The sequence below is a fragment of the Odontesthes bonariensis genome, chromosome 18 (genome assembly GCF_027942865.1).
Source record: "Odontesthes bonariensis isolate fOdoBon6 chromosome 18, fOdoBon6.hap1, whole genome shotgun sequence".
NCBI classification, from domain to species: domain Eukaryota; kingdom Metazoa; phylum Chordata; class Actinopteri; order Atheriniformes; family Atherinopsidae; genus Odontesthes; species Odontesthes bonariensis.
Window position 1 is genome coordinate 34,286,374 of NC_134523.1, and position 27,790 is coordinate 34,314,163.

A 27,790-nucleotide genomic window follows, 5' to 3' on the forward strand; every position below is an offset into this window, starting at 1 on the left:
AGCTGACTTTTTTTATCCAAAGCGACTTATAAGAACACATTATTGGTACAGTCTCTGGAGCAATGTTGGGTTAGTTGTTTTGCTCAAGGTCACTCCAGTCATGGATAGGGGTGTAAACAGAGGTAGCCTAATCGTGGGATTTGAGCCTGCAACCCTGTGATTTAAAGACCAACTCCCTAAACATTAGGATGGCTCGTTAACATATAGCATCTGCATGCCATTAACTTATGATTGGTAATGCAAAAAAAAAAAAAAAAACTGTCGTGGAGCACTTTTGTGTCCCCACCAATGTCAAAATCAAAGTTACTCCCTTGGGTCTAACTAAACTAACAAAAGAGCCCTTGCTCTCTCTCCCATGAGTACGGAAAATATTGAACCATATTGAATCATGAAAGAGTCCCGACCTGCGTGTTTGCAGGCTTAAAAGTCACATACCAGAAAGAGTGCGCCAACCAAAGCGACATGTAGTGTTCAGCATACAGTCTCTGCAAACGCCCCAGCTTCTTGTGGTGAAGAAAAAACCTTTTCGGAGTCGCCCATGGTGACCTTGAGCCGAGCTGGATAGATGAAGCCGACCCTCGCTCCAACCTCCTTGAGCTTCTTCCGGACCTCGTCGAAAGCCTGACACTAATTTATCACCTCTGTCGGAAAAATTGGGGAAGAGATGAATCGCCTTTTTGTTGTATGTCAGGGGATATTGTTGCCGGTCAAGCTGTAGTTTCCGCTCCTTGGTTTGGAAGTGATGAAGCCGGGCGATCATTACGCGCGGCCGCGCGTTTCCCTCCGAAGGCTGTTTCCTGAGACGGTGGGCCCGATCTACCACAACTGGGCTTGGGAAATTGTTAGCACCTAACAGCTCAGGGATAAACCCTGACAGAAACTCAACAGGGCATCCGTTTTCGATCTTTTCAGGCAGGCCAATAATTCTGATATTTTGACTCCTAGAGCGAGCCTCGAGGTCTACCACTTTGGCGTGGAGGGCTTCGTTTTCCGCGCGCATCTTCATGCAAGTTTGTTCAACTTGTGAGAAGCGGTGATGGTAGTTAGAAGTAGCCTCTTCAACTTCAGTCATACGGTTCCCCAGGCTCACCAATGATGCTTGGGTGGATGCTAGAGTTGCCTCTAAAGTGTCAAATCGTTCAGTCATTGTTTTGTTCATGCTCCGTATTGCTGAAAGTATGTTGCTGGACTCCGCGTTGGCCTCTGACTCGGAGTCCGTCGTAACGTGCTCTGCTAACGTAGCTCCGGCGTCGATTGAGTTTCCGCCTCGTTTGGGTCCTTATCCTGCTGTTTCCCTCGATTCTTATTCATTTTTCGCATTGCGTGCCTTTAACAGTGGTAGGAATTAGCAGAAGGTCGGGTACACTGACCGAATATTAAACGAAAATACCGAGTTATTCAAGACATGGAGAAGAGCCCGGGGAGAAGACGTCTACTCCATCTGGTGCTCACTACATATATTTCATGAAAAATATTAGCTCATATTGAATTTGATGGCAGTAATACAACTCAAAAAAGTGGGGACTGGGGCAACAAAAGGCTGGAAGTGTAAGTAAGGTAAAGTAAGTAAACTAATAAAGTAAGTAAAAAAAAGTGGTACAAAAAAGAAACAGCTGAAGAAATGTGTTGTAATTAACTGGCAACAGGTCAGTGACATGATTGGGTAAGACATTGATTTTGTAAGGCCAGATATTTCAAAGGCTTAACCAAAAGAGGCACAGCAATGTCCAGCTGGATGTACAGGGCAACCCACTGGACAGGGCAGTGGTTTAATTGATTCAGGCAACTAATCTAGCTCAGTAGCACACAAGGTGAATCTGACCTAGCGCAAAAAAACAAGTGGTAGAGCTTTTATTTAGATGGAGAAGTGAAGGACATCATGGTGATGATTATGGTAATGTTTACAATACATTACACTGGCATTACAATATCAGAATACAGGAAAGTTTTGAGTCTTGTAGCTGTATCTAAAATTGTATTGAGTTTTCTGGAGTGAAAGGCACCTGAAAGGTTTTTCTCTTTCTAATTGTTGTCAGATTTTTATTTTATTTTATTTTGTTTTCTACCAATAACAATACCGTACATGTAATGGTGACTTATACTACCGCAATATAATTTTCCGCTGGATTAATAAAGTATTACTGAATTAAAGTGAATTACTTCTACAGCAACAATATAAGACAATCTCTGTGTGATCTGAAGCTTGAGTTTCAAAACTTAATCATATTTTAACTGCTGATTTTATCTGATTTTATCTATTTTTTTCTTTTTTGTTTAAAATTTAAATCATGCTTTTTATTTCTACTGTTTTAAAGTATCTGTAAAGCACTTTGAATCGCCCTGTAGTTGAACTGTGCTATACAAATAAACTTGCCTTGCCTTGTTGTTATTTAGTCATTGTAGTTAACAAATGTACATTTATAAATCCTTTGTCTCGTTGGGTGTTTTCTCATTGCAGGAATTCAAATTCCCTCTGACCTGATTGATCAAAATATAGAGAAAAAAAACCCAGAATGCCTAAATTCATATTGTTAATCAATTTATTTTTACTTGAATTGGGATTGTGAATGATAACACTTGATTACACTTGTATTGTTTTCATATTTATCTGATAAATTATGCTCCTTTACACTCTATTTTCTACAGCGCAGGGAGGTCTAGTGGCTGCTCCCAAGATAAACATCATCAAGCTGTTAATCCAGGTGCTGCTCTGCCACAAGATCAAACGCCTCTCGCTGTATTGAAACATTCTTTGTGCCGACTATATTAAATGTGCATTATGTGTATGGGAGGTGCAATCATACTTCATACTTCAACCACTTCACAATTTACCTCCCGCAATGGGTTTTGTTTATCTGGAAGAAACGCAGCACAATCGCAAGAAAAAAAGCTCTAAGTGGAAGCACAGAGACAGAACAAGATGTCTGAATAATCACACAAAAAAATTAAAGGATAATAGTGGAGGTACCATTACCTTACCTGGGATTTTATTTGTTTTTTTGGCCATTAAGTGATGTTAAGTCAGTAAAAAAAAAAAAAACTGTACACATACTGTATTCTGGTACTGGGTTACAGTATTACAAAAATGATCTTTTAGAAAACTTTTTAGAAGTGGTGTATTAAAACAAAAAATGATTTTAGTGATATTGTATTCAGTTTCATTAATTCATAAAATGCATTAAAAACAACATTGGTGTATAGGGTATGTTACATAAAATCCTAAAGTATATCCAAATAAATTATAAGTAATAAGGATAAAAAAAGAGAAGAAGAAACAACTTTCAAGATTTTCAAAATTTGGAGTGAATACTTTTTCAAGGCCCTATACAGGCTTACCAAGCCAACAGGAGACCCACCAGGATTCTTTTGAATGATAAATAAAACATTTAACAGAAATCAATCGGTGCTGCACAGTTGCAAAATTAAAGGGGGAAAAAATTATCTTCTTTGTTGAACCTTGTCCAAGTGTGCGAGAGAGCAGAGCACAGAAGATAGGAGCCAGGTAAGTGAATAGAATTTTACAACTTCTTACATTTTGTAGGTTTAGCTAAACCCTGCACTGGAGTCTGATCTCTTCCAAATTCTTCATCTATGAGTGCAGGTCATTACCCTGTTGATGCAAACTACGAGCAGCTTAAGTTATTTATTCACTCATTGTAGAATTAGACATGCCAAATGAATAGTGAGGCTTGGTGATTGGGAGACTCATTTCACAAAGTCATAGCTTCCATACCTGGGGTCCGTTTCACAAAGCAGGTTCAACAAACTCTGAGTCTATTCCTGAACTCTCTGAGATAGAAAACTAAACAAACAAATACATTCGGTTCCAGAAACGCTGATTTGAGTGAGTTTAATCAACTCCGAGTAGGTTCACCTTGAGTTTTGTGTGTGCGCCACAACTATAAAAAGCCAGCATCAATGGAGCCCCGATTCGACGAGTCACCTTGGCAACGGGGAAGAGGAGGGGTTACGTTTTTCACCAACCTCGAATTGGAAATCTTAATGCGCTCATACGGTGAGTTTCAACACGTTTTTAGAAATAAGTGCAACACCGCTGCAGCAACAAAAGTGTAAGTTTAAATGTAGTCCTTTGCAATCACAATAATATTACAGGGAAACTGCTTGAATGGTAGCCCATTCATTTATTTCATTTAGGTGCAATCCCGCGGGGGAGAAGCGCATTTGGCACCAGTTAAAGATGAAATATAAAAACATTGTTCAAACAGCTGAGACCTCGGCATGGAGGTACCTCATTTAGATCATGTTTTACACTGTAAAGTAAATATTAAGTGGCTATTTGACTGCAGTTATTTTACCCCCAACATAATGCTGTTTTCACACACATAAACTATGTCTTCTTATCTATATCATGTTCTGTTAAATAATTAAGCCTATTTAAACTAAAACAGACTTCTACTGAGCCAACAGAAAGAAGGCAGAAGCCTGTTAAACGGGTGGTGGCCCAGCACCACCACCTCTAACAGAGGCAGAGGAGCTGGCCCTAAGCCGGAATATTGGAGGGCAGTGGCTGAGGGAATCCCTGGAGAGAGTCCACCCCTAACACACAAGTGCCTTTATAAAATATAATAGGCCTATATATCTTTTTTAAGCATATTCATACAAATATTTATTTGTCTTTTATTCTGATGGTGCCGCTCAAAAAGATAATTGTCTGTAAATGCTAAAACATCTATGCGCGGTCTGATAACCATCTCCCGACAAATATTTATTTCTCTGTGCAGTAATGCTGTACCTTCATCCACGGGATCGTTGTTAAAAGGACATGTTCATGTTGGTGAAAAAAGTCGCCTCCTGCTGTGCCTAATTGACCTGAAGTAGAAGAACTCGCTCTGCTGACTGAATGAATGAGGAAATCAAATGGCGTGTGTGGCTGAAAGAGGGCGGAGACAGAGAGAAACTCCAGGTTTCTTGAATAGTGAGGTTCATACAGTGCGTTACTACGGTAACTGACCGAGAGGTTAAGTTACCTCTCTTTGTGAAACGGAAAACTCAGGGTTTCCCTCATTTCAGGGTTGATCAACTCAGAGTTTTCACTAAACCTGCTTCGTGAAACGGACCTCTGGTCTCTAAATTCCCAGAGTCAACTCATCAGCAGCTATAACAGCAGTTGTTGACTTCAATAATTCCTTCAGCTGTCTAGATTGTTTTTGGCATGCCCCTTGGAAAAGTATTATGTGGCATTTGGGGTCTGTATCAGTCATTGTCACTGAGGTTATCTCTAATCATGACTGTGTTTAAAACATCCATCCATCCATCTATTTTTTATACCCACTGAATCTGTCGGTCGGGTCGCAGGGGGGGCTGGAGCCTATCCCAGCGGTCATCGGGCGAGAGGCGGGGTACACCCTGGACAGGTTGCCAGTCCATCACAGGGCCACACAGAGACAAACAACCACCCACATGCTCAAACTCACTCCTAGGGACAATTTTTTAGAGACACTAATGAACCTAACATGCATGTTTTTGGACAGTGGGAGGAAGCCGGAGTACCCAGAGAGAACCCACGCATACACAGGGAGAACATGCAAACTCCACACAATAATTCTGTCCATAGCTTTTGTTATCTAATCATCAATTTCTGGAAGACCCAAGGAGTGGATATCTGCAACCAATTCCTTACTATATTGTACTATACCAATTCCACAGTGTCCCACAGTGTATGGAAAACTATTCATACTTAAAGCACAATAGGAAAATAGATCACTCAATTATTTTTGCCTCACTTTTCGGACAGATCAGCAGGCGGAGAATCATCACAGACAATTTCGCCTGATAGGGATCCCGACATGCTGGAACAAGACTTGTATGGCTGGCCAAGACATTTGACTTAACAACCACAAAACCACATAGTCCATTTCATAATCAAGACAATAAAGGAGAGAATCTCAAATCAACTTCCATCAGCTCCTTCAGGTGGATTCCCAGCCACTCCTAGGGCAGATGGGAAATATAAGCCTCTCAGCATGTCCAGGGTCAGCTCCAGGGCCTCTGCCCGTATGCACCATTATATGATGACTGAACCACCTTCTCACAATGTGGAGGATGCAAACCTACTCTTTGTTCCCACCCTTCCTGTTTTCTCTGCAGTGGGGCTGGATTATAAGGATTCACCCACTTTTGACTAAAACTGTCAGGACTAAACTTCATGACAGTCCATGGAATACTTCTTGAGATATTACTGGATCAAGGCAAGGCAAGGCAATTTTATTTATAGAGCACAATTCATACACAGGGCAATTCAAAGTGCTTCACAGCTACATAAAATCACAAGAAGGCAATAAAATCATTAAAAAGAATAAAAAGAAAAAAAAAAGAAGAAAAAAATATATATATATATATTAATATCAAAAACCCATTAAAATAATCATTAATTAATTAAAACGTGAAGAGTGCAGATAAAATACTTTCAGGTGTCATATGCACAGCTAAATAGAACTGTTTTCAGCCTGGATTTAAACATTGTCAGAGTTGAGGCCTGTTTCACATCTTCTGGAAGACTGTTCCAGATTTTAGGGGCATAAAACTGAAACGCGGCCTCACCTTGTTTAGTCCTGACTCTGGGCACCAGCAGGAGACCCCTCCCTGCGGTTCTCAGAGCCCGAGTTGGTTCATATGGCTTTAACATGTCAGAGATGTACTTTGGCGCTTGACCATGAAGAGACTTGTACACAAGCAGAGCTGTTTTAAAGTCTATTCTCTGAGCGACAGGAAGCCAGTGCAGAGACCTGAGCACTGGACTAATATGGTCGTATTTCCTGGTTCTAGTCAGGACTCGAGCAGCAGCGTTCTGGATGTACTGCAGCTGTCTTACAGCCCGTTTAGAGAGCCCAGTGAGCAGGCCGTTACAGTAGTCTAACCTGCTGGAGACAAACGCATGGATCAGTCTTTCTAAGTCTGGTTTAGACACTATTCCTTTGATTCTGGCAATGTTTTTTAGATGGTAAAAAGCTGCTGATGTTACAGATTTAATGTGGCTGTTAAAGTTCAGGTCTGAGTCCAATATTACCCTGAGATTTCTAACGTGATAATTAGGTTTTAGAGAGAGATTCTCAAGGTGACTGATAACACTTTCTCTTTGTTTCTGTGGGCGACAGACAATGATTTCAGTTTTGTCTGAGTTTAGCTGGAGGAAATTGTTTTGCATCCACACACTGATCTGTTCGATGCAGCGACACAATGTATCTACAGGCCCGTGTTCTCCTGCCGTCAGTGACACGTAGATCTGAGTGTCATCTGCATAGTTGTGGTAGGACACATTATAGCTGCGTATTAGCTGGCCTAGTGGAAGCATGTACAGATTGAACAATACGGGTCCCAGGATTGACCCCTGGGGAACCCCACAGGTCATAGCAATTTGGTCTGAGACACAGTTACCAATTTCAACAAAATATTTCCTGTCCTCCAGATAGGACTTGAACCAGTTTAAAGCACGACCAGAGATTCCCACCCAGTCTTCTAACCTCTGTTATAAGGTTGCATGGTCAACTGTGTCAAAGGCAGCACTCCGGTCCAGCAGAACTAAGACTGTGGCTTTACTTGCATCTGTGTTCAGACGGATGTCATTTGTCACCTTGATCAGAGCTGTCTCAGTGCTGTGGTGGGGCCTAAAGCCTGATTGGAAAGTATCAAAAGCATTGTTAGACAGGAGAAAGTCACTAAGCTGTTGGTATACAACTTTTTCTAGGACTTTGCCTAAGAATGGCAGGTTTGATATGGGCCGGTGGTTGTTCAGTACTGTGGCATCAAGATTGCTCTTCTTTAAAAGGGGTTTAATGACAGCGGTTTTTAAGGCCTTTGGAAATGTTCCAGTCTGGAGTGAGATGTTGACTAGATGAGCGAGTTGTGGTAACAAACTGCTCAGCACAGACTTTAGGAATCTAGTTGGCAACTCATCAAGGCAGCACGTTGATGAACTCAGACTGCAGATGGTCTCTTCGACTGTAACAGGTGTGAAATGTGTCAGCTCTAGGTGTCTATCTGGCTGCAGAGTAGTTATTTGTGTTGTGGAAATTATTGCATTTTTAATGCCTTGAACTTTGTCATTAAAGAATGTTGCAAACTCATTACACTTGGATGTAGAAATGAGTTCTAAAGGCAGTGAAACTGGAGGGTTTGTTAATCTGTTTACTGTAGCAAACAGGACACGAGAGTTGTTACTGCAGTTTTTGATGATTTCAGAAAAATAACTCTCCCTTGTTCTACGCAAAGTCTGGTTGAACACACATAGCTTTTCTTTGTAAGTCTCATTATGAACCTGGAGCTTTGACTTGCGCCATTTCCGTTCGGCACTCCCTTTTCTGTGCCCTGACCTACTCTTCTTTCCTCCATGGCGCCCTTTGCCTACTTTTAACCATTCTAACCTTGACAGGAGCAATGGTATCCAAAACATTTAAGAGATTTGATGTGTAAGAGTTCAACAGATCATCAACATCACAACACAGGGAGTTCTCAAACCTAATCATTTCCATAAACTGTGTCCTTGTTCTGTCATTTATGAGTCTTCCCCGAACAACTGCAGACCCAGCTGGTGTTTTGGGTAAAGTAGATAGGTCGAAGAAAACACAGAAATGATCATATAAAGCAACATCGACGACATTCACGTTTGAAATGAGCACATCTAGAGTGTGCCCTCTGTTCTGGGTGGGCTCAGTCACATGCTGAGTTAGACCAAACATTTCAAGGACAGCAGTGAGCTCTTTAGCTTCCTTGTTATGCGCTACGTCCACATGCACATTCAAGTCCCCTGTTATGACTAAACAGTCAAAAGCAGTGCACACAACTGAAAGTAGTTCAGTAAAATCATCAATAAAACAATTTTGTGGTGGTTTATAAATGGTGATATAAAGTATGGAAGATTGTTTTATCTCCATTTTGAAAGATACTCAAATGATGAAAAAAAAACAAATGACAACTTGTGGGTGGGTATATTGTCCCTGAACATGGCACAAACACCCCCAGCCCTCTGGTTTTCTCGTGTTTCAGACACAAAATTGAAGTGAGGTGGACTAGACTCAATCAGGACTGCATTTGCTGTGTTTTTGTCGAGCCACATCTCAGTTAAAAACATAAAATCAAGATTGTGAGAGAAAATAAAACTATTAATTAAGAATGATTTGTTACTTAAAGATCTGACATTGAGTCCTCCCCTTGAGCTGTCACCTTACCGTGGTGGGGGGGTTTGCGTGCGAGCTATGTTGTCTGGGGCTTTAAGCCCCTGGTAGGGTCACCCATGCCAAACAGATCCTAGATAAGGGACCAGACAAAGAACAGCTCATAAAACCCCTATGATGAATAATACTTTTGGACACCGTGTTCCCTTGCCCGGACGTGGGTCACCGGGGCCTCCCCCTGGAGCCAGGCCCAGGGGTGGGGCCCGCCAGCGAGCGCCTGGTGGCCGGGTCTGTGCCTGTGGGGCTCAGTCGGGCACAGCCCGAAGAAACGACACGGGTCCCCCTTCCGACAGGCTCACCACCCGTGGGAGGGGCCATGGGGGTTGGGTGCAGTGTGAGCTGGGCGGCAGCCGAAGGCAGGGACCTTGGCGGTCTGATCCTCGGCTACTGAAGCTGGCTCTTGGGACGTAGAACATCACCTCTCTGCTGGGGAAGGAGCCTGAGCTGGTGCGCGAGGCTGAGCGATTCCGGCTAGATATAGTCGGACTCACCTCGACGCATGGCTTGGGCTCCGGAACCAGCTTCCTCGAGAGGGGTTGGACTCTCTTCCACTCTGGAGTTGCCCGCGGTGAGAGGCGTAGAGCAGGTGTGGGCATACTTATTGCCCCCCGGCTGTGCGCCTGTACATTGGGGTTCACCCCGGTAGACGAGAGGGTAGCCTCCCTCCGCCTTAGGGTGGGGGGACGGGTCCTGACTGTTGTTTGTGCTTATGCACCGAACAGCAGTTCAGAGTACCCACCCTTTTTGGAGTCCCTGGAGGAGGCACTAGAGAGTGCTCCTCCGGGAGACTCCCTCGTCCTGCTGGGGGACTTCAATGCTCACGTGGGCAATGACAGTGAGACCTGGAGGGGCGTGATTGGGAGGAACGGCCCCCCCGATCTGAATCAGAGTGGTGTTTTGTTGTTGGACTTCTGTGCTCGTCACGGACTGTCCATAACGAACACCATGTTCAGGCATAAGGGTGTCCATATGTGCACTTGGCACCGGGACACCCTAGGCCACAGCTCAATGATCGACTTTGTGGTCGTATCGTCGGACTTGCGGTCGTATGTCCTGGACACTCGGGTGAAGAGAGGGGCGGAGCTGTCAACTGATCACCACCTGGTGGTGAGTTGGCTCCGCTGGTGGGGGAGGAAGCCGGTCAGACCTGGCAGGCCCAAACGTATTGTGAGGGTCTGTTGGGAACGGCTGGCGGAATCCCCTGTAAGGAGGAGTTTCAACTCCCACCTCCGGCAGAGCTTCAACCATGTCCCGGGGAGGTGGGGGACATTGAGCCCGAATGGGCCATGTTCCGTGCCTCCATTGTTGAGGCGGCCGACTGGAGCTGTGGCCGCAAGGTGTTCGGTGCCTGTCGTGGCGGCAATCCCCGAACCCGCTGGTGGACCCCAGTGGTGAGGGAAGCCGTCAAGCTGAAGAAGGAGTCCTATCGGGCCTTTTTGGCCAGTGAGACTCTGGCAGCAGCTGATGGGTACCGACAGGCCAAGCGGAACGCAGCCTCGGCGGTTGCTGAGGCAAAAACTCAGGCTTGGGAGGAGTTCGGGGAGGCCATGGAGAATGACTTCCGGACGGCCTCGAGGAGATTCTGGTCCACCACCCGGCGGCTCAGGGGGGGAAAGCGGTGCACCGTCAACACCGTGTATGGTGAGGGCGGGGCTCTGCTGACTTCAACTAGGAACGTCGTGAGTCGGTGGGGGGAATACTTCGAGGCCCTCCTCAATCCTACCGACACGCCTTCCGATGAGGAAGCAGAGTTGGGGAGCTCGGATGTGGGGCCTCCCATTTCTGGGGCTGAGGTTGCCGAGGTGGTCAAAAAACTCCTCGGTGGCAAGGCCCCGGGGGTGGATGAGGTCCGTCCTGAGTTCCTCAAGGCTCTGGATGTTGTAGGGCTGTCTTGGTTGACACGCCTCTGCAGCATCGCGTGGACATCGGGGGCAGTGCCTCTGGACTGGCAGATCGGGTGGTGGTCCCCCTCTTTAAAAAGGGGGACCGGAGGGTGTGTTCCAACTATAGGGGGATCACACTCCTCAGCCTCCCTGGTAAGGTCTTTTCGGGGGTACTGGAGAGGAGGATCCGCCGGATAGTCGAATCTCGGATTCAGGAGGTGCAGTGTGGTTTTCGTCCTGGCCGTGGAACAGTGGACCAGCTCTACACCCTCGGCAGGATCCTGGAGGGAGGATGGGAGTTCGCCCAACCGGTCTACATGTGTTTTGTGGACTTGGAGAAGGCGTTCGACCGTGTCCCTCAGGGACTCTTGTGGGGGGTGCTCTGGGAGTATGGAGTGCCGGACTCCTTGATATGGGCTGTTCGGTCTCTGTATAACCGGTGTCAGAGTTTGGTCCGCATTACATGTCCGTAAGTCGGACATGTTTCCTGTGAGGGTTGGACTCCGTCAGGGCTGCCCTTTGTCACCGATTCTGTTCATAATTTTTATGGACAGAATTTCTAGGCGCAGCCAGGGCGTTGAGGGGGTCCAGTTTGGCGACCTCAGAATCGGGTCTCTGCTTTTTGCGGACGATGTGGTTCTGTTGGCGTCGTCAGGCCGTGACCTTCAGCTCCGGGTCGGGAATGAGATCCTTCCCCAAGTGGAGGAGTTCAAGTATCTCGGGTATCTGTGGGCACCGGTGGTGGGGGCCAAGCTGGGGGGGCTTTGGTCGATGGAGTAGGCTGGGGAGGGAGAGGGGCTCGATGCTTCTTTGAGGATAGAATTCTTGATCTTGCCATGTTTGGCGTGAGAGGAACCATTTTAATCCCCGATTTCATCAAGCTTTCAAGGTGATTAGGAAATTTCCTGGGTGACGGTGGAGAAGAGAACGATGGTGAAACATCTCTGGAGGGTGTAGATGCAGCAGGTGGGTCCCAGGCCTGTGGTGAGGCCCGTGGTGAAGGCGATGGTGGAGCTGCTGAATCCTGTGTTCGGGATGCTGGAGGTGCTGCTGTGGCTGCTGTGGCTGAATCCTTTGCTGGGTCCTTGGGTGGCGAGGCAGGAGCTCTTCTCTGGCTCGTCTTCTCTCTCGGCGGCAGCACAGGACCCGGTCCTGGTCCTGGCCCCTTCTGATGCCTCATAGCGTGGAGAAGATTATCCGCCAGTCGTCTCACTCCACCTCTGTTCAGGTGTGGGCCTTTTCTTTGAAAGAGATCATCTCTTTGCCAGAAAAGATTAAAGTTCTCGATGAAATGAGGTCCTCTGGACTCACAGACTTTGGACAGCCATGTGTTCAACTGAAGCAGCCGGCTGAATTTGTTGATCCTCCTGTCGATGTTTGGGAGAGGTCCACTTATGAATGTTGGTATTGTCACTTTATCAAGACTCTCAAACAGTTTCTCAAAGTCTTTTTTTAAGATTTCAGACTGATTCTCTCTGATGTCCACTGCACCAACATGCACAATCAGCTGTTCCACCCCTTGATGTTTTTCCAGTACCTCAGGTAGTAATCTTGTGATGTCAGAGACAGTGGCACTTGGATAGCTGCATGTAACCATTCTGTTTATGTTTATATTAGATATGGCTCCATCTCCAAGCACAAGAGTATCTTTGACCTTGACACTCGGCACAGTTTCTCTGTCCATCTGCTGCTTTGTACCGTCTCTCTGTCTGTTACACTCAGTCACATTTGGCTCTGACAGTGGTAAAAATCTGTTTGTTAACTTTATTCCGGGTGATGTTACATATCCTCTGTTGATACCAACAGTTTGACGATTCTTCGGCTTAGCACCAAGTCCATCATACGTGTCTTTACAGAGACTTGGAAAAGACACAGTATCATTTAACTTTAAGTTGGAGGTAGCAGTTTTTTCACCCTTTCCTTTGGAAATGTGGACTTCTTACCACTGGATTCCATTAGGAGCGTTTCATGAAGTCCCATTTCAGTTTCCAAGGCAAAAATCCTTACTTGTAGCGCCCAAATTTCTTGTTGATATATCCGACAGCTTTCACAGGGCATGTTGAAAGGATTGTAGTCGCTGGCTCGTCAGATAAGTTGTAAAAAGAATAAAAATGATTTTAAAAAGTCTTGGTTCACTTAAAAGAAAAAGAATAAAATTATATCCAAGACTTGTGGAAAGAAGTAAAATGATTTAAAAGCAAATAAAGCGATAAGCAGCAGGAGGAAGCAGAGACACGTCTGCACTCTTCAGAAGCAGGAAACACATCCATCAAAATCATGGACTGACTGAATGATTTCATCATTATAATAACAAAAGTTGCCTTACTTAAAAAAAAAAATTAATAATAATTTTAAAAAAAACGTAAAATGGAATTTTGTGCCATTAACTTGAAGTCTCTTTCAGAGGAGATGAAAATGCCACTGTATGAAGTATAATTTCTGCATCTTTAACCAACAACCTTGTTCCAAAATAAGGTCCCAAAAAGGCTCAAAGCTTGTAGATGGCCTAGTTTTAAAAGCTTTATTATTACCGTCACACTGATCCTGTTATATTTATTCCTAGCACAGTCAGAAAAAGTATCTAACTGTCAACAAATTTCACATGCAGAAACAAGTAAATAAACTTATTCCTTTTGCATCTTACTCCTCTTTATGATACTCATCTTTACAGAAAGCTGTAAGAAGATATTGAGCTTCCATCCTGCGCTACTTGACAGGTTCCTTTCTTGCTGTGAAAATTAAAAATTAGAAATACTTCAGAGCAACAAAGGTGGCTTAATACAAAAGCTGAAAATCACCCTCAACAAACACATGTTTTTCAACAGTTTGAGCTACATTTGTTAAAAAATACAGTTCCCATTAAGAAATCCAACAATAAGAACATTACAGGACCTAGATTATTAGATCAGTTGTGCTGCTACCTTACAGAGGAACTGAGTAATGTTATTCTATGACATGAAAATGTGACTGTTGATTACCACAAACTAAGAGATATGGAGAAAATCTGAGGCTGCAAAACAAACACACCAAAAAAAAACTTGACAAGAACTACTTGAAGATACAGACTTCATACTTAAACATCAGTACAGACTATATATGACCACTCTGATGCCACCTATTGGTTTGTGAACTTCTGTTTTGATGCCTTGAGTTCAGCATTTGGCACTTGCCATCTTACTCATTTTTTTGAGCCAGAAATTACCATATTGGGTCCAGAGGATGGAGCTGGACAGTGATACCTGAAGCCTGAATAAGCAAATACATGTATCTATGAGGTGTAATATCTATTCAACTGTAGGACTATTTAGAAAAATGACTACCAGCACAATGATCAGAGGTAATCTAGTCAAATAAACCATTATAATTTAGGGTTCAGTGGTTTTGGACTAACACCCAGCTGGGGCCTTTCTGTGTGGAGTTTGCATGTTCTCCCCGTGTATGCGTGGGTTCTCTCCGGGTACTCCGGCTTCCTCCCACTGTCCAAAAAATCATGCATGTTAGGTTAATTGGCATCTCTAAATTGTCCTTAGGAGTGAGTGTGAGTGTGTATGGTTGTTTGTCTTGTTTGTCTCTATGTGGCCCTGCGAGGCCTGTCCAGGGTGTACCCCGCCTCTCGCCCATTGACTGCTGGGATAGGCTCCAGCCCCCCCCCGATCAACGGATTCAGCGGTATAGATAATGGATGGATGGATGGATGGATGGTTTTGGACTGTGACAAACTTCCACATTGGCTTCAGGTTTTACACTGAATGACTATGTCCATCTTTCAAATTCTGCCAATGATGCAGCCTAAAAGTGCCAGAAACACTGATGTGAAAAGCAACAGTGAAATTTCTGTAGAGAATGCTCCTTCCAGCCAAGAACCAAAAACAGACATTTCCAACTAGCAACTGAATGATTTGAAACCAAATTAAACTAAACTAACTAAGACAGAACAGTAGTCTGGACTGACAGTAGGATGGCTGCTTCAAACTGATCATTTTACACTGATTTGATGTTTCATAAATACATCCAAACTTAAACTAAAAATCCTACTTTCCAGAATACATACAGAGTGATTCATATCTGAACCCTACACACAGCCTTCATCGATATTTCTGCGACTGGCTCTATTTCTTATGCAGACAAGTTCTGCTGTTGCCACCTGCCTCAGAATTGCTGGCAACGACAATGTTTGTGCTTTCCTGAAGAGGGAGGAGCTTGCAATCACCAAAACGTTAGCCTTCTGTTGAAAGGCACTGTCTCTCTGCATGCCACTGTTCCCTTTTCCCTATAAGCATGGCATGGATTACAACGCCGGCTGCTCTTACATACTGCAACTTCCACAACCTCACAGTGAATGAAAAAATGAAAATAATTAGAATGTAACAATATATTGGTCACTCCATTGATCCAGTGTTCACAGAGAGGATGCAGACTGTATGTTATAACATTTAAAGGAAAAGACAAAGTTTAAAATTAAGTAAGCTTTTAATGTTAAATACATTACATAACCAGTCACTGCTTTAAGATTTAGATTGATTTTACAGATTTAAAAGTTGCTATTTGTGAAGATGATTTATACAGTACGATTATACACAGTTAGGTTGAGTTACTGTTATAGCTTGACTAGACCATTTTATGGACTATTTCCTGCTCCAGTATAAATGCTCAGGAGGAGCATTATCTGGAGATGAGCCCTGTAACACTATTGTGATGATTTCTCCTAAAAGATCTTAAAACTCCTCTGAACAAAAAGCCTGTCACAAACTCATTCAGCACAATAAGAACTCTATGCTCCTATGTCACTTTGGATAAAAGCATTTGCTAAATAAATGTAGTGTAATAAACACACTCACAGCAAAGTTATGTGTCTCATCTGGGTTGCTGCAGCTTCACCAATGCTGCGATGATGAACATCTGACCCCCCCCCCCACAATGAGGGGATACAGCCCAATAATGGAAAACAAGGCATGAAAGGAGGATCACGTTAGCATTAATGAAGCAACTCCCTCTGACTGTTTAAATGTTCACGTTCCTCGAACCACAGGCAGAGGAGGAGGAGTGGCAGCTATTTTCAGATCAGGGTTACCCATCAGTCCCAGACCCAAGATTAGTTTGAGCTCTTTTGAATATCTGATTCTCAGTTTTTCCCACGCAAAGTGGAAATCCCAGAAACCTCTTGTGTTTGTTGTTGTGTATCGTCCACCTGGCCCTTATTCTGAGTTTCTGTCTGAATTCTCAGAGTTTTTATCCCAGTTAGTGCTGAGTACAGATAAAGTCATTGTTGTGGGTGACTTTAATATTCATGTAGATGTTGAAAATGACAGCCTGAATATGAACTTTAATTCTATTTTGGACTCTATTGGATTTTCTCAGAGTGTTCACAGACCGACTCACTGCCTTAATCACACCCTTGATCTTGTGCTGACTTATGGCATTGAGAGTGAACAGTTAACAGTGTTCCCTCATAACCCTGTCTTATCTGACCATTTTCTGATAACCTTTGAGTTTACATTACTTGACTATACAGTTTCTGAGAAGAAATTTACATATAGAAGGTGTCTATCAGAGGATGCTGTAACCAGATTTAAAGAATTAATTCCATCATCCTTTTCTTCACTGCCATGTGCAGATATGACAGAGGACGACTACCTAAACTTTACTCCAGCAGCACTTGACTCTCTTGTTGACAGCACTATAGTTTCAATGCGTACAGCACTGGACAATGTTGCCCCTCTGAAAAGGAAGGTAATCAGTCAGAAGAGGTTGGCTCCTTGGTATAATTCACAGCTGCATGCTTTAAAGCAGACTGCAAGAAAGCTGGAGAGACAGTGGCGTTCCTCTAATTTAGAAGAGTCTCAATTAGTCTGGAAAGATAGTTTAACAATGTATAAGAAAGCCCTTCGTAAAGCTAGAACTGCTTATTATTCATCATTGATAGAAGAGAATAAGAACAATCCCAGGTTTCTTTTCAGCACTGTAGCCAGGCTGACTAAGAGTCCGAGCTCTGTTGAGCCAGGTATTCCTTTAACTCTCAGCAGTGATGATTTCATGAGCTTCTTTATTAATAAAATTGTTTCTATCAGAGAGAAGATTGATGGAGTCCTTCCCACTATTATCAGTGATGTATCATCAAGTACAGCAGCTTTAGAAGTATCTTTAGAACCTGATTTATATTTAGATGGCTTCTGCCCAGTTGATCTCTCTGAACTAACAACAGCAATAGTCTCTTCTAAACCATCAACTTGTGTTTTAGACCCAATCCCAACCAGACTGTTCAAGGAAGTTTTCCCATTAATTGACACTTCCATATTGGATTTGATCAATCTGTCTTTGTTGACAGGATATGTACCTCAGACTTTTAAGGTTGCTGTAATTAAACCTTTACTTAAAAAACCTACTCTTGACTCAGAAGTGTTGGCTCATTATAGACCTATATCCAATCTCCCTTTTATGTCTAAAGTTCTTGAAAAAATAGTTGCAGCTCAGCTTTGTGATCACTTACACAGAAATAATCTGTTTGAAGAGTTTCAGTCAGGATTCAGAGTGCATCATAGCACAGAAACAGCACTGCTGAAAGTTACCAATGATCTCCTCTTAGCCTCTGATAGCAGACTTGTGTCTGTGCTTGTCCTGTTGGATCTCAGTGCTGCATTTGATACGGTCGATCACAGTATCTTATTACACAGACTTGAACATGTTATTGGGATTAAAGGAACTGCATTAGGCTAGTTTAAATCATATTTATCTGATAGATTTCAGTTTGTTCTTGTAAATGAAGAATCTTCCTCACACACCAGAGTAAGTCATGGAGTTCCCCAGGGTTCTGTGCTTGGACCGATTCTTTTTACTTTATACATGCTTCCATTAGGTAACATTATTAGACAGCATGGCATAAATTTCCATTGCTATGCTGATGATACTCAGCTGTACTTATCTATAAAACCAGATGAAACCAATAGGTTGGTCAGACTACAAGCATGTCTTAAAGACATAAAGACCTGGATGACTCAGAACTGTCTGCTGCTAAATTCAGACAAAACTGAAGTCGTTATCTTTGGACCTGAGCGTTTCAGGGAGAAATTGTCTAGCTATATAGTTACTCTAGATGGTATTTCCTTGGCTTCTAGTTCTACAGTGAGGAACCTTGGAGTTATTTTTGACCAGAACTTATCATTTGACTCGCATATAAAACAGGTTTCTAGGACTGCCTTCTTTCACCTTCGTAATATTGTTAAAATCAGGAACATCTTGTCTCAGAGTGATGCAGAAAAACTAATTCATGCATTTGTTACTTCAAGATTGGACTACTGTAATTCTTTATTATTGGGCTGTCCCACATATTCTCTGAAAAGCCTTCAGTTGATCCAAAATGCTGCAGCCAGAGTTCTGACGAGAACTAACAGGAGAGATCATATTTCTCCAGTTTTAGCTTCTCTTCATTGGCTCCCTGTTAAATTCAGAATAGAATTTAAGATTCTTCTCCTTACATATAAAGCTCTTAATGACCGAGCTCCATCATATCTTAAAGATCTCATTATAAGATATTTTCCTAACAGAGCACTTCGTTCCCAAACTGCAGGTTTACTTGAGGTTCCCAGAGTTTCTAAAAGTAGAATGGGAGGCAGAGCCTTCAGTTATCAGGCCCCTCTATTGTGGAATAAGCTGCCAGTAAATGTCCGGGAAGCAGACACCCTTTCCACTTTTAAGACCAGGCTTAAAACTTTCCTTTTTGATAAAGCTTATAGTTAGGGATGGCTCAGGTGATCCTGAAACATCCCATAGTTAAGCTGCTATAGGCCTAGACTGCTGGGGGGCCTCATCTGACACACCTTTCCTCACTTCACTCTCTTTATGTATATGTCATATTATTATGGTCATTAACTCGTGTTTCCCTGTTCCAACAGATATCCTTTGAATGGTGTTACAGTGCCGCCGCCGCTGCGGCCCTCCCCCCCTCCCCCCTCCCCCCCTCCTTCTGTCTTCTCAAACCCCAGCTGGTCGAGGCGGATGGCCACCCTTCCTGAGTCTGGTTCTGCCAGAGGTTTCTTCCTGTTAAAAGGGAGTCGTTTCTCTCCACAGTCGCCTCAGGCACGCTCAGGCCGGGAGATTGGACCGAAAAACAAAAAGTTTTCAGTGCAATCTGTTGGTTTTCTTAGCTAGGAAATTGTTCTTTGAATTGGCTCTATATGAACGAATTGGATTATTTTATGAATTATGATTATTATTAATTAATTGAATTCCAATTGGCTTGAATTGGACTTACTATCTAAGTGCCTTGAGATGACATTTGTTGTATTTGGCGCTATATAAATAAAAATGAATTGAATTGAAAGAGCCATATGTGTCAAACCATACTGTATCTAAACCAGACCTGTACCGTACAAAGGACAGACGCTATTATTTTCCTTCGCCAGGCCACTTTTTATGAACTGCCATTATATAAGTACAATTATAATAAACTTTGGTGCTTTATTATTAAACCAAACTTAATTATGTGCTCTCTTTTTTCAGAAATTAGATTCCTTGTGTAAATTCTGCCCTCATCTTCTTTCTTCTCTGTACCTGCCACTTCTGTTACCTTAGTGCTGAACTGTCTGGCATGCACAGAGAGCCTATGCCAGTTTGCGTCCAACTAAACACACATTTACAGAGTATTTCCACTTCCAACAGCATTATTTGAGAGGGCTGGGAGTCTGACTTAAAGGGGAAGTTCGTTTTTTCTTTTAAACCTGGACCTTATTTCTTATACGTTCATCTACTCACCGATAAAAGTTTAGTGAAAGTCGGCGTCCTTCAGAAGATATTTAGATTACTCGAGATCAGCGTATATCCATATAACGGGAGAGAACTGGGCAGACAATACAGCCTCTTAATAAGGTATTATCTGTCTTTATTTCACCAATACTTTAAGATGAATGAATGAATGAACACGTACTATTGCACTATTAGCTCAGAGCTGCCGTGTTGTTGTTGCCAAATACATTGCAGTGATATGTGGCTTTAAAAGCAGAAGTACATCCCATCAGACAGAAGAACACAATTATTGTAAACTGAATAGCTAAAAATGCAAGAATCTATGCGAAACGTCTGGTTCCGAAAGCAAAAAAACTGAAGTGAAATGCAGCTTTAAAAGCAGGATTTAGCCGAGGTTTCAACAGACAAAATGCCAGAATAAACTTAAACTGAAATCAATACAGATCTAAGTAAATCAATTATAGCAAAATTCCTTGCAAAACCTTGGGTTCTTTCGTGATAATGATTTGTGAACCAGAAAAGCAGGAGGTGGTAGTTGAATGTGGCATGGTCAACTTTTACAGTTGTCATATTTGGCATCATTAAAGTACCCTTTTCAATCATTTTAAACTTATTTTATGAGGAAGTTAGGAGCAAAGAGACACTTCCTTTTAATACGCCTGTTGTAAACGGGTCATTAATGGTCTTTAAAGTCATATTTGACTGGGAGAATGGAAACATTTTAGACCAGACCAATTATTACCAATAAATTCTAAAAAATACTTTAAATTCACTGGAATAATCCCCATATAAAAATAAGCACGAGGTATCACAAGTCACACAACACAGCGGAGATTCATAATATAGATTGCATACAGTCGCATTTATAAAGAGGCTTACTCATTGCACTTAAGCTCAAAGGTTACAGTCCTGGACATAACTCAATTGATTTGACGTTAGAATCTATTATATTGTCGGAATACAACGCAAGAATCCTTAAAAAGAACAAAGCATGAAGTTACAGACTGTGGCTAAATATTTATACAGATAATGAGTTAAAGTGGCATTTCAAATATTATTTTGTCACTACCATCACAATGAAAAAGAATAGACTTGTTCGGTTTACCTCATCTATAGAGTGGGGAAAAGTATGATTATTAGAGTTTGAGAGTTAGGCCCAAAATCCATCTGTGATCTGTTCAGAGAATATAAAGCCAGCAGAGCTCTTAGATCCAAGGACTCAGGTCAGCTGGTCCAGTCCAGAGTCCAGACTAAACATGGAGAAGCAGCATTTAGCTGTTATGCTGCAAACAAGTGGAACAAACTGCCAGTGGAGATTAAACTTTCACCAAATGGAGACATTTTTAACTCCAGGTTAAAAACATTTCTGTTCTCATGTGTCTATGCATGAAATATCTTTGAACTTATCTAGACTGTTGCTTGTTTTTAAATTCATTTAAATTATTTTAATTGTTTCTCTTTATATTCTTTTATGTATTTTTAATGCTTCTTCCACTGCCTGCTGCAATGCTTTTATTTTATGTGAAGCACTTTGAATTGTTTTGTAAGAGTATTAGGGCCAGGCATAAGAAAAATATTTATATTTTGCCTGTCGAGAATAAAGTTTTTAACTTTATTGTCGACGTGGTATGGAAGAGTTTTAGGCCCAGGCATAAGAAAAGATAGGCCTAATAATATTTTGCCTGTCGAGATTAAAGTCGACATGTTGAGAATAAAGTTGAATTTTCGAGAAAAAAGTCAACTCCTCTGGTCCATCATCTAATTACTTTATTTTCGACATTTCGACTTTATTCTCGACAGGCAAAATATTATTATTTTTTCTTAATGCCTGGCCCTAATACTCTTCCGTAGTTTTGTACATGAAATGTGCTACACAAATAAATTTGATTTGATTTTAATGGAATAATCAGGCACCCTTTGACCGGGATGTAGCCTACCTTCAATGTGAAGGGACACACCAAAAAATCCGCGGAGCAACCAGTTGTTTTCTCACGTGTGGAAAAGAGCGCTAATAACCGTTTACCTGCCGCATGTCCGCTCTCTGATGCACTGAACAGTCAGACTACAGGCCAGGCTTTCCAAACCTGAACAAACAGCAGCAGGTGACAAAACAATGAGCTGTCAGTTCAACAAACACAGCCTATAATGTCTGATCTGTGGCCAGGAGCCCGTATCTAATCATTTAGTAATATCATACTCGCCTAGCCTACTGTCAAACAAAACCTACACTTCTTTTACATTTTAAACGAGGCTATAAATGAATGGGAAAGCCATTGTAATTCGTCACTGGAGAATAATGATATGCTATTAAAATAACATTTGAACTTTTATGAATGGTTCGCCCTCTTAGGTGCTATTTGCTGGCAAAAGATCTCCAGAAACAAGCAGATTAGGTTTGGGTGAAGTTCAAATTACGAAGGGAGTGAATAGTTTCCTGTGGCTTTATTGTACGCCGAATGAATGCTCTTCACTTTCTGTTCTTGACGGGTTCAGTAATGTGAACACAGGGGCTGTGGTGTTTCAATAATACCTACATTAAGATTAAATTCAATCTTTATGAATGGCATATGGCAGTGCGTTGAAAACATCACGCATCAGCATAGCTGAACTGCACACACCAACACTGAATCAAAGCGTTGATGTAAGATGAGCCAAAATGGGGGTGTGAGGAGGGGGGTCAACAAAAAAAAAAAACCCACGCAGCGTTCAAATAGGTCGTATTTTTTTTGAAGAATCTAAATCTAAAGGCAGGCTATCAAAAACATTTTTTTCCCATGCAAGCATGCAAGAAGCAGCGGCAGCGGCAGACAGACGCACATTACCGGGTACAGCACAGACAGACAGGAGCAACAGGCGACACTGGCTGCTCACCTACTGACAGTCATCTGCCGGGGTGGACACGTCTTTGTGATCAGAGGCTGACCAGAGAGGCCGATCAGAGGCTGATCAGAGGCTGAAGGGGCACACTGCCAACTCTATTCGCCTTCTGCACAAGTCGCAGAGTGAATTCGCATATTTTACCTCTCAGTGTAAAACACCGCACAGGAGAGTGAATAGGAAGAAAGGGAGGGGTTCGTCCATGAAGTCACCGTGTAGAGACACCCCCACTTCCCGTCTCAGCTTTCAGCATAAAAAAAAAGATTGACGGTGATAAAATGCAATATGTGTTCAATTGTTAAATGTTAGACCGTAAAATATATTTTGAATATTTATTAGATATCAACTAAATACTCTTGGATGAAATATCTTAAAAACCAAAAGGAAGTCCAGCTCTTTTTTCTTAAAAAAAGATAAAACAGCTTTGTTTTATCTTTTAAACTGTATCTGTTGGGACTTTGCCACTGGCAGTCATTGATTTGAAAAGCATACTTTACCATATCATGATATTAGACCTATTAGCTGAAAACTTGGCGTGTCTCAGCATGGTGTACAGTGTGCTTAAAACATATGAGGAAACGGGAGAAGTGGAGGACAAAAACTAAGATCTGCAGGACTGGTAAGAGTTCAATATAAATGTGTGATACTTAAAGGGGCACTGTGTAATATATTACGTCATTTATTAGCTCAAATCAACATATTCATTCATAAGTTAGTCCTCATTGGTGTAAAATTATCTCTGTCAACAATCTCACTTATCCTCCTGAGCGAAGAATCACTTGTCTGTATCTACATGGAGCGGGCAAGCTCTATGGAGGCTGCCATGTCCTTCCGATCTATGAAAAAAACGACGAAGTGCCGATAGGGACATAAAGCACTTCGAATCGCGTTTTCCCCATTTTGACGTCACGTTTGCACGCAGGTATAAACAGAGCCAGTCTACGCCATTAGACATTCTCTGGTATAAACCGGCCTGAACGGTCTGCACTTTTGTTCGCAATGGAAGACCATAGTTATGCCACGCCACAGGAGAAGGGATCCTCGTCGCCAAAAAAGCGAAAAAGCTAATCTTGACACATACCGCCTGCCGTAGTTCAACAAGTTGCAACGCACATTTGAAAACGCGAGGCGCTACAGAGCAAATTCATTCGACTTTGCAAAATAAAATTGCACCACTAGATGGGGGAAGAAATTACACAGTGTCCCTTTAAACACATCGTGGTGGTTGTACCATGGTTGTTATGTACACAATTGTACTTCAAAAATTTTAGAATGTCAGCCTTCCCATTTGAAAAGATGTGGAGTTGAAAGCAACTGTCCAGCGTGAGAAAATATCTAAGTCCTTGAAAATCAAAAAGGTCACTATGAAAGGGTAAGACCCCCTGTCAACAGCCCCAAATGACCCAGATCACACTGCCTGGTGTCTTCAGGGGGTGGGATTTCATAGCAAAAGGTAGAACGATTAACAATGGACTACATTGTTGGAGAAGAAGTTATTTAGACAAATACAACAAAAAATGCAAACAAATTTTGTCCTTTGTTCTCACGCCCCTGTGCATATCCATTTTGTGTGATAGAATTTAATGTCTAATATATTTGATTTAATTGCGAGACACAACACTATAATTTCTTCTCTTTCTCAAGTTAAGTCTTTCATTCTCAATTTTAACCTGAAAAAAAATTCTAAATTGAAACGGTGAACTGGGAACATGAACTACTCATTTTTAACCTGTGGGAATTGAACTTTGAACTTGTTCATAAGAAACATGAACTTGCACAACACTGTTTGGGTCTCTAGTCTGCTTATGACTGATTGCTGTATGTTTGCATGACATTAGAAAATACTCAAAACATCTGGAAGTTCAACTCAAACCACATTGGACTCAAACTGGCCTTTGTGCTCTGCACATGCTGCAGGTCAATGCAAGAGCTTTGACCCGGAAGTAATAAAAGAATGTCCTTTTTGTCTTTTTTGTTAAATTTAGTTTGCCTAATCTACTTGTAGAACGTGTGGAAACTTGGATTTAAATGATTGTGCAGAAATTATAAACATAACATTTACAGGAATATCTAAAGGTTTCAAGCACCATTATAATTTCACCTGATAGTTTCAATTACTACCTAAAGCTGACTCTTTTGGTCATCAAACCATTACCTTACAATATCAACTTGTTGACTTTGTTCATAATCACATGTAAGCATTCATCGAATGTTTCTACCTCACAAACCAACCTGATTTTTATCCTTCTGTAATCTTTTACAGCTGGGTCAACACAATGCAAAAATCCGCAACAGGAATGCAAGAGCCACAACACAAATACAAACGCTGCAACACAAATACAAAACTCACAACATAACACCAAAGCTGCAACACTACACAACTCACAAGCCACAACGGAAGTAACACCACAATGGAAGTGAGCAGCGTTCAGAGAAGAGAGTGAGAAGTTTGAGAAGTGAAGACGCAAGATAATGTCTAATTATGTCGATATGCGCTGTTATAAATGAGCAAACGAGTTGTTCGTGTTGTTGTTATGCTTATGTAAGGGATAATGGATGACATTAATAAACATTATCTTGCATCAGTGTGTGACTTACTTCTCAAACTTCTTGGACCTGTCCTGCTCTTTCTCTGTCCATCTGCTGGAACCTAAATGCTGCTCACTTCCCTCGTAGCGCAACTTCTATTGTGGCTTAGGACAAGGACAAGCAGATTCAGAAACAGCTTTTTCCCTAAAGCCATAACCAGTCTCAATTCTGACACTCACTGATCATCCCTTTGGACAATCCCTATTCTTGTGCAATATTCAAAAATTATGGCCAAACTCTGTTGTGTGCCATATATCCACATACTTGAACCTACTAACACCTTATTTGATCTATTTTATCTATTACCACTAACACCATATTTGATTTTATTTATTTTATTATCGTAAAAAAAACTCTGCATCTTACATCCTTCCCTTTTTTACATTACTTATATATTTTTTATATTTGCAATCTTTGCACTGTTTTTGGTGGCTTTAAATTTCGTTGTACCACGTATAATGACAATAAAGGCATTCTGATTCTGATGTTGTGTTGCGGCTTTTGTGTTGTGATTTTTGCATTTGTGTGTGACTTTTGTATTCGTGTTGCAGCTTTTGTATTGCGTTGGCCCTTCTGGGCCATCATATTTACCTTAAAAGGTTGCAAACAAAACCTCTAACAGAACATATAGATATTATCTAAAGAAAAAAAATTCACAAAGATTAGATTATGTCCCAGTTAAAAAATATAAAGAAAAGTATGCGTATTCTCAAGCTTAAGAGCGGTAGGCTCTCCAATTGATGTGGCAGATAGATGATCTGCTTTTATTTTTATGGCAAAATTACCTGGTTTCCTGGTAAAGTTGTGGGTGACGACAGCAACTTGATTAAGATTAAATGCTCACCATGTTGAGAGGAGTTTAAATTAATTCAATCTTCTTATGCCATGTAAGTAATAGATCATGCAAATAACAAATTTAAAAAGAGACATTTTCATTCAAATAACAATAATCATTGCTGTTTGATATGTATTATATTGTTGTTGTTTATGTTGTTGTGTTGACGTTGCTGGTGAGGGTGGATTGGTTATTTGTCCTACAGCTGCCTTGGTCCTGTTCCATGCCAGAAACTATATATTTTATTTTGGATCTCGTTCCCTTCCCACCTTAAGTGGTAGAGAGGATTGAGTACCCCCAAGATCTTGAGAGTTGTGTTGTCAGAAAGTGTTACTCCTTGGTAGGTTCTCCCAAGGTCTCAGGGGAAAGGTCAGACTAAGAGTAACGTAGTGACACCAGAATAATAATTTTACCTAGACAAATAAAACTGGGTCTCTGGTTTGGCCTGCACTTAGTCTGGGGCTTGGCCAGGCTTAGCCTTAAAAGGCCACAGGATGCATCCTCAACATAGATTCAAATAGAATAGGAATTATTTTTATCATCCCCCATTGGAGAACTTCAAATGGTCCAGCAGCTCACGAATGTACATATATTCAAAAAATATGCATATTGAACACTTTTTTACAAAAAAAGTTAAAATATAAAAAGGTAAAAGGGGTATTGCACTCCATCCATTATGTGGATGTAGGGAACACATTAGCAGTCAATGTCAGTCTTATGATGGTGGGGACGAAAGGATCTCCTGAAGCTCTCAGTCCTGCAGCGCAGTGAGATGAGTCTCTCACAGAACAGGCCTTGTTCACCATTTTGTCTACCAACACAGTTTGTGTTGGTAGTGCTACTCTTCCAGAAGACAACATCATAGGACCGTGCACTTACAATAACAGTATGATAAAACATGCAATAGCATGTTAGTGTAGACACTGAAGGACCTTAGCTGCCTCAGAAAGAAGAGGGCTCTGCCCCTTGCTGTACACTTTATCTGTGTTGGCAGACCCCTTCAGTTTTTCATTCAGTACTACCCCTTGATATTAGGTTAGGTTCGGTAACTTTATTCATACCCGAAGGTAGATTTGGTTGCAGCTAACACATTGAATACCGGCGGTGTTTACAGAATTATGTCGTAGAATCCCAGCGTTCTAAACCATTTTTTTGACGTTTTTTGTACAGTCACAGCATATTATGTGATAGGGCCACTGAAACATGTTCTGGCTCGTTTGAAAGCTGAGACTTTAAACTCTTTGTGGGTCAAAACTGCGTGTCTCTAGGTGCCGCCATTAGCGAGCTATCCTTAGCTAAACCAAGGCGGGTATCCACCAAAATCAACAACAAACTGAGATATCGGGGCTTTTGTGAAACGTGCGCTCTTTCAGCCTGTCGCACTTTAGATACTTACTAGAGATGCGCGGTTGGCGGTTGAATCCGCGGAGCCCGCGGATGAACCGCGGATCGGGCGGATGACTCGCCGAAAAATCGTATTTTAATTAAATTCGGGCGGGTTGCGGTTGAAGCACCAAAAAAAAAAAAAAAAAAAAAAAAAAAAAAAACAAACAAACATAATTTTCCAAAGGTAACGAACGAAAACATACATTACAAACAGTATAAAACAAAACCACGTTTTAGATTTCCGGCGTAGGTCTTCTCGTTTGTTTGTGTCCGTTACTAAGGCCATGCAG

The 27,790-nt window shown here is 41.9% G+C and overlaps 1 protein-coding gene across 2 annotated transcripts in view; it reads right to left on the bottom strand.

Moving 5' to 3' along the window:
* lrrc3b (leucine rich repeat containing 3B) overlaps positions 1-22,879 on the bottom strand; it is a 57,445-nt gene extending 34,566 nt beyond the window's left edge. The window contains exon 1 of one of the 2 annotated variants that reach the window (XM_075450156.1): positions 22,685-22,879. The gene's annotated coding sequence lies outside the window, so the exon portion shown is untranslated. Of the gene's footprint in view, positions 1-21,750; positions 21,803-22,684 lie in introns of those variants that run through there. The other variant, XM_075450157.1, reaches the window with a different exon arrangement.
* Positions 22,880-27,790: the final 4,911 nt, after the last annotated feature.